The sequence below is a fragment of the Thunnus albacares genome, chromosome 4 (genome assembly GCF_914725855.1).
Source record: "Thunnus albacares chromosome 4, fThuAlb1.1, whole genome shotgun sequence".
NCBI lineage: Eukaryota > Metazoa > Chordata > Actinopteri > Scombriformes > Scombridae > Thunnus > Thunnus albacares.
The window spans coordinates 5844065-5852037 of NC_058109.1; the positions used below are offsets into that span (position 1 = coordinate 5844065).

At 38.3% G+C, this 7973-nt stretch overlaps 1 long non-coding RNA gene across 1 annotated transcript in view; it reads left to right on the forward strand.

Moving 5' to 3' along the window:
- The window catches only part of LOC122980102, a 76347-nt gene extending 68709 nt beyond the window's left edge, over window positions 1-7638 (forward strand). The window contains exon 3 of the long non-coding RNA XR_006402995.1: window positions 7557-7638. This is a non-coding gene — a long non-coding RNA (uncharacterized LOC122980102). The remainder of the gene's footprint in view (window positions 1-7556) is intronic.
- The last annotated feature ends 335 nt before the right edge of the window (window positions 7639-7973 follow it).

Consider the following 7973-nt stretch of genomic DNA (forward strand, 5'->3'; position numbering starts at 1 on the left):
AGGAAGGAAAAAAAAAACCCATGTTAAATATCATCTTGCAGGTCAGTTACATTGCTTTCTTAGTCTCTCTCCTCTGCTCCACTGTTAGGGTTTTCAATGAGCTTCCAGTAGGTGCCAGAAATTGTAGCCGGAGGTGTTCAATATCACCTGCAAGATACCCCAGTTGACACAGGAAGTAACACGACAATTATCTAATTGACTTGTCGCTGACCAGTCACTGTGCCTCACTTTGAAATTGCTTGGAAGTGCAGCTCACTCCTGATAGTGATGTAGTATCATATGGAGTTAATACCCCTGCAAGTCTTTTCAGATAAGATAAGATAAGATAAGACATACTTAATTGTCCCTGAGGGGAAATAAGTCAAGTGTTGCATCCAGCTGAACATAGAAAAATACAAGGTGCACACAACGTTGGTATATAATCTCCATATGTACATGATATGAAACAGACACACACACAATACACTATTGTACTCTTAGTGCATGCTGCAGAGTGTGCATAGTATTGTATTCACTATCAGTCAGTATTGCACATGAAACCATGTGGCTCTATAGGGTCACAGTTCATAATACATGTGGTGTCTCCGGTGTGGAAGATCTAAACCAGTGGTTTTCACAGTATGACACGATGAACAACTTCATTGTTGCAAGTGTTAACAAAACACGTGTCACTCTTGAATGTTTTTCAGGTTTCTACAAAATGCAATCATACACTTCCCCTGACTTATGAGGATGTTAAGCTTGGTGATTGGCTGTTTATTACCCAAATGTGGAGGCTGATTAAGCTATTATATACACGGTGCTTTGACTTTCATCAAATAACCTTTTACTGATGATTCAAACAGGAGAGTTTCATTTGATCCAAGCCTTTGTATTGCCTATGAAGAAAATGAAGAACATTTACATCCAGGACCATGGATGTTAATGTTAATTGTTGCTGCTGTCTTATGCTAAATCTTATTTACTTGAGAGAGTTGTGTTACAATGGCAAATTTTGCAGCATGGTGATGATGAGACTTGTATCAGTTGCTGCTGCGCTTCCTGTGGCAGCAACAGTTGTTTCCTGAACATACCTTTATTCAACCAGTCAGACAGTTTGTCAGTCAACCAGCCTGTATGATGCAGACAAAGAGTGTTTTATTATTAAAGAGTAATTCATAGTGGAAATGAAAATGGCCCTAAAATTGTAGGTCAGCACAGCGTATGAAGTATATCTCATATGACACCGTCTATCAGCCAGTCTGTCAGTCAGTCAGACTCTAAGCATGTTGCAGTGTGTCTGTTGCATTTTTAAAGCGCTTTTTGCAGTTGCTATCGCTGATACAGACAGCCCGAGGCTACAGTATGTTTTAGAACAGATGGAGAAAGGGAGGGAAGGAGGGGTGGATGGAGAAAGGGAGGAAAAGAGGTAAAGAGATGGAAAGAAAAATGCAGATATGCCTGATTCCCTCCAGGTCATATAAACAGAGGGTAAAAAAAAAGAAAAAAAAAAAGGTACAAAGAAAGGTAAGGTTAAATTTAGCTTGAGGTTTTATGTCAATGCGGGGAGGAATGGAGAGATGAAGAGGAGCTGAGAGGGGAGGCAGGGGGGACCAGAAAAGAAAAACAGATACAGAAAAGAGGGGAAGGGGAGAAGAAAATGTTAGGTAAAGAGAAAGTTGGGGGAGGAAAAGGTGAGAATGGAAAGGAAGAAGACAGAGAGAGGTACAGAGAGAGAAGAGAGAGGAGAAGAAAAAAACATTAAGGGAGGAGGGATGTTAAAAGGAGGAAAAGTAAAGCCAAGGAAGGATTAGGAATAAATTAAGGGGAAAGACAGAGGGCTAAGAGAGAAGAGGGGATACAAAAGAATAGAAATGAAAATAGCCCCAGCTTGTATGTTCAGGGAAAGGGAGAAGTAGGGTGAGAGAGGGAAAGAGAGATGGAAGAAAAGGAGAGAAAGATGTTGATAATTGCTGCAGGCTCAGAGCCACAGAGACAGAGGAGAGACAAAAGAAAAGAAGAAGAAGCATGGATTGGAAAGGAGAAAAAAATGAGAGAAAGAAGGAAGGCTGAAGGCAGTGCGTGCTTTTCTTGTTTAACCTGGACTGGTACCTACTTCAATAAACTGCCGTCTCTATCTGTCAGAGCCCAGGGCAACACTGTACATCACACAGAGAGAACAGAGAAGAGCAGACAGAGAGCAGCAGCAGCAGCAGCGGCAGCAGCAGCAGTAGTGTTCATCCAGCTGAATGAAGCGGCACAGTGTAACTGTTTGTCTGTTTGTCTCTGGGGAATCTTTAAGTGCTCTGATTCAATCTGCTTCAAGCTGAGCTACTGGGAATACACAACACACACATACATCTAAAAGTACATAAGTGATGTGTCCGCACGAGGGCTGCAGCTAATGATTATTTTCAATATTGATAAGTGCTGAAATGAGACTGTCCCCCCCAAGCAAAAACAACAGGATTAGCCATTAATGAAAAGGCCTTAAAATTACATATATTCTTGTTCAAGTGACAGACGCCCTCTAGAGGCTGTAGTGATTATGAACGGAGCAACAGTGGAAATTAGATGATGTAAATATGTGGACGGGTGACCATGATTGTCCCCTAACCTTAACCATGTGGTTATTATTAGAACCATGATGACAAAGGTCTCCTAACCTTGAAGAATAGTCATTGTAACTGAAACCAAGATGTTTCCCTAACTTTAAGTGCTCATTTTAACCCGGCCCATTTAGTTTTTGTGCCCAAACCTAACCAAACCTTAACTATAGCTTTGTCACATCATAAAACGTATGTATATTGTCATACTGATTACACCCAATAAGGCCACCAGATCAGAGTGTGTTGTTCTGGAGTGCTCGGACCAACAATGTATTTTTTCGTTTAAGTTGGGGGTTTTTGGCTGAAATTATTACTAAATTGGCAGAAAATTAATGGTCAAAGTAATTGATCAAGAAGAAAAAAGACAAGCATTCTTTGGTGCTGTTTTATGTCATAGTAAATTGAATATCTTTGGGTTATTAACTGTTGGTTGGACAAAACAAGTGATTTGAAGACATTATCTTGGGCTCTGGGAGCTTGAAATTGGGGCTGCACCAATGTTTGGTCAACTGGAAGATCATATTACTGGCTGTTTCATAAATTCATTCACATATTATTGCCATTATTATTTCCATTAGCATATTGCCATTGCTAATGGAATTACTTATTTGGAAAGTTATTGATTAATTGTGTGTGCATTTTCGTTTTTGCTTGATAAAAGACTTGCCAAGTGCAAAGTTTGAGTCTCGAAAGCTGTTTTCACATTTCACATCTGCTGAAAGATGAGTGACATCACGATTAGTTTGGAGCCAATCATTGTCCAGTGTGCAAATTACTTAAGTGTGATGTGGAAACTTGATACACTGATAATGGACTTTTCATTGAAGTAGGAGACATCTTGTGTTTTAATGAGGTTACTAATTTTCTGAATTGAATTGAACATACGTATTAGCCACAAATTATTATTCATAGCAGAGTATTTTTTATGTAACTTACAACATGTCTGGATAGGAACTTTTATATAAATTACATAAATTGTTGTTGAATAAAGTTAACTACAATGTCATGAGTAGATTGAGTGTACCCAGTTGAAATGCAGTTGAAATCACACCCAAGTTCACTTATTCACTACTCCCTATATAAGAAAAACTCAATAATTTACTACACAGACATCTATTAATCATTATTTGAGTTATTGCTGACAGGTTTGGTGACACATGAAGTGAAGAATTAGTGCAGGCCGAGCCTTGAAGTCGCACTCTCACGTCTGCAGATCAACATCAGCTGACATTGGCTCAGTGATGCATCATCTGTTCGGCTGCCAGGTGACTTGTATTATCCAATCATATTCATGTGTGTTTTCGGTGGCCTTTATAAAAATGTCAGCTCACTATTACTCTACTGACTTTCTAATATCAAAACTGATTGCTGCTGCAACTCCCTCCACCAACCGTCCTCCGCCTTATGTCAATAAAGCTTTGGTACTGTTATCTTTCTGAGAGCGCCCTCAAAGACCAGAACCTTTTCCACAAATCTAATCGTATAACCCTTTGCAGTAAATGTCTCTGACTAAACTGTAATTTTTCTATCTATAAAATGTGATACTTTGCACTGTGGGATTGTAGAAACTGGTGTACATGCCATTGACACTATTGCAAGATTTTTTTAAGGCTCTATGTAGGGAATAAATACCACATTCAGAATTTGGACATGCACGCAAACAAAATGAGGGAGGATAATTGTAGTGCATTACAAAGTAAATAGGGAGTGATTTGGTCAAAAGCAGTGACTAAGAACATGATGGTGACATTGTTTTCCCAATTGAACAGGAAGTTGTTCAAGTGCTGAAACAACTGAAAGTGAGCAAACCATCTGTTGATGAATGACAATCATGTGATATGGATCTTTTGATGTGATCAAAAATGGACCTTGTGGTGAGATTGTTTTTCTCAAAAGTAATGATTAGCAGGAGCACTAATGAGCTGCATATGTGCTTTTGAGCATCTGTAGAAAATGTTTGATATTTTTCCCACTACCAATTAATTGTTAACACATGTCAAATACATGTCTAACACAAGTCAAATACATGTATAAAGTACAAATCAGATATTAATGTGACAATGTTAGAACAGTATTGATATCCCATACTGTATATACACACTACCTCTCTTTCTCTCAACAGCTATCCTTGTCAGGACATTGCATTGACTTCCATTCATTGTGGACAGTCTAACCCAAACCCTAAACTCACCATATCCATAACCAATTCAAGTCCAACCCTAACCTTTACCTGAACTCAATTCACACCTTACCCTTAATCTTAACCAGGACCTCAGAAACGACATTTTTCCTCAATAGGACAAGGCTTTGGTCCCCATGAGGACTACTAGTCCTGACAAGGTCGGTATTTATACTGGAAACGGCCCCAATGAGGTAACAAAAATGCGCACCAGCACACACACAGACAGATCCTGTCCTCCATCCTATATCCAGTACCCCAATATGTACCAACACACACTGTTAGTATTGTTCCCTGGTGCTCTGTACTGTCGCTGGGTTTGGTAAATGGTTCAGTGACTAAGATCATCTTCACATAGCAGAATGTAATTAAAATTCCCCCTGTGTGTGTGTGGTGCATGTGTATATGCGTGTGTGTGTGTGTGTGTGTGTCCATAGTGCCATGCTGAAACAGTGATTAAGTCTGCAGCAGAAATAGAGCATCTTATATCAATTGATTTTTATGCTACACTCTCCCCTGTCTTCCTCCCCCATTCTCCTCTTGTTCTCTCAAGCGGACTCCCACTCATTCTTTATCTCTATCTCTCCCTAACCCCCTAAAAACCCTCCTCTATTACTCCCCCAGATCTTTCTGTGTCTTTCTCTCCATCTCTCTCCCTCACTCTTTTACAATCCTGCGGACTGTGTTAAAGTTGTGAAGTGATCTCATTTTAACTTAATTTTAACCAGACAGCTTCTGGTAAACTTGTACTATAATATATCCCCAGACTTGTCTTTATTTATTGTATTTATTTATTTTCTAATAAATCTAAATCTCATCTGTGCAGCTCTGCAGATTTGTCCCTGATTGACAACAGCGTGTGTTTTTGGAGACTGTTGAGTCTAGCTTACTGTGGATGAAGTGTTTCTCAGTGCTGAATGGAAAAATATTTTGTACAAATAATCTTTTGAGTTTAATATGTATGAGATTTTCTCTGGTACACAATACATGATCTACACAATTATTACAAAGTAAGAAAATAGCTAAATATAGCCTGCGACTATATAATTGGAGGACAGTGATTAATAAGCTTATCGAAAATTGCTTTTACTAGCAATAACACTCCTTTCCAGCAAAATCTGTTAACATACTGCCCTCTACTCAAAAGTTGTGTCATGCTTATTTAGGCTCAAAAACTTTGTTTGATAGATTGAGAGATGTGAACTCATATATCTTTCACCCACTAACAATTTAATTTGTATAAACAGGTTTAATCTTGTACTTTTAATTGTTTTGCTTTTTTTAAATGTGCAAAACTGAACATATTTCTTTGATATTTGTGACAAAAAGCTTAGTTAACTCCTACAGTAGACTGTAACTTGCTACTGATTGGTTAAGGAGAAAAAAAACACCCCTCCAAACCAGAAATTGGCTAAAATTAACATGATGTTTGACTAAATGACTGAGGTAAAATGAAATGGCAAATTCAGTCTGACGATCAGGCTTCAATAACACAACATTGATGTAAAACTTAAAAAGTGGTTACTTAAAAATCTAAAGAAAGAAAAGAAAAAATACATGAAATAATTACAAGATATGCAGATTTAACGTCATTGCTGTATAATAAATCACAGGAAAATATGCATCTTAGGAAAAAACAAAAGACAATATTGGATGGGAAAAAGCAAAAGAAAGAAATCCACTAAAGCTCATGCCGTTCCTCTTTTTTTGGCGGGATTCTTAAATAGTTTGTGTTATTTCCAGGTTGTTATAAGAGCTGCAAGTGCTAATGGATCCAGCACTGGAGAGATTCCATGTCTGAAATTACGTTTAACACAGATTTTTTTGTTAGTCAATTCCCTCGTGTTGTTGGAACAGCCTTAATTTGTTCGTTAAGAGTTCAAACTTGTTCATGGATTTTTTTACTGAGTGTGCTTGTGTGGGCTGTAAGCCACGGAGTCAGCTGTGCAAAACCCCCCGTGACACCTGGCTGATAAGGTGCCGCCGCTCTCACTGTGGTGTACTCATATTTTTTAATTGGTTTATTGGAAATCTGATATGCTCGCTGAATTTGTTGAGCTGATGAGCTATTGTTAATGATGAAATACATAACTTTCATTTATTATAGCTAATTGTTTATCATTAAGCTTTTATTGATATCTTTTTAAATGATACAGCCCTTTAACAGATACTGATATAATTATTCTTTATTTGTTGTATGACCTGCACATATTTCTGTGCATTTGTCAAAGAGCTGATACAAACTTTAGTTCAAAAGATCTATCTATATCAGCGTATAGGGCAGGTTGGTGCTAGCCATAATAAATGTTATGAATTCCACCTGTGCTGCCGTGAAATGGGTCTATTGTTGCGCTCCGGGCTCACTTTCTTTCCCAGCACCCCATGTCGTTCTAGTCAGGCCATTATCATTATTTCTTTGGGCATTTTTATTACGTTTTTGGATAGCCAACAATAAAAAGATGACACACATCAACAGAGAAAAAGAGAGATGGGGAATGACACATGACAACGGACAAGAGACGTTCATGGTCGGCACCTTAGCTCCGCAACCATAAAGACACCTCATGATTTTGTTTACTCTTACAATAGAGTAGAAATTCATTTTGTGCTGACAATTATATTGATTCATTTCTTAAGCTACAAAAATATGGTTTTGTTTGTGAATCTATAAACCAGTCAAACAGCAGCATGCAAAAAAAAGTTCATAAACTGTGTTGGTCTGTAATTGATTCCACAGTGGAAAGTGGCCTCAGTTGCTGATTCATATTCACATTTTTTTTTTTTTTCAGAGAGTTTGATTGATGGCGGCTGTCTCTGCCTCATCAGGTATGAAACAAAGTGTGGAGAAAGGGCAGGCCGGGCCGCGCCGCGCTGTCAATCAATCGAGTAACAGGGTAGACGGGGGAGTGTTGCTGATGGCGCTAGCTGCCTCGAGGTTCAGTTCAGGGTTCAGAGGCTCAGGGTTTAAAGTCAACTTTAGTACGCCTGCAAGAAAATTCTGTTGGCAGAAAAAAACGGAAAACAAACGTGATGTTATATTGCAGTTATAAGGGTTTACAATTACACACGTATTTTCATTCACCCTCAAGAATGCAGATGCTGATATCATTTAATGCTACTAATTTGACAACTTTAGCAAATTTACATTTTAAAATAGGTCAGAGGTCACCATATTTCCACTGAATGTCTTTTTTACGACTCAAAAA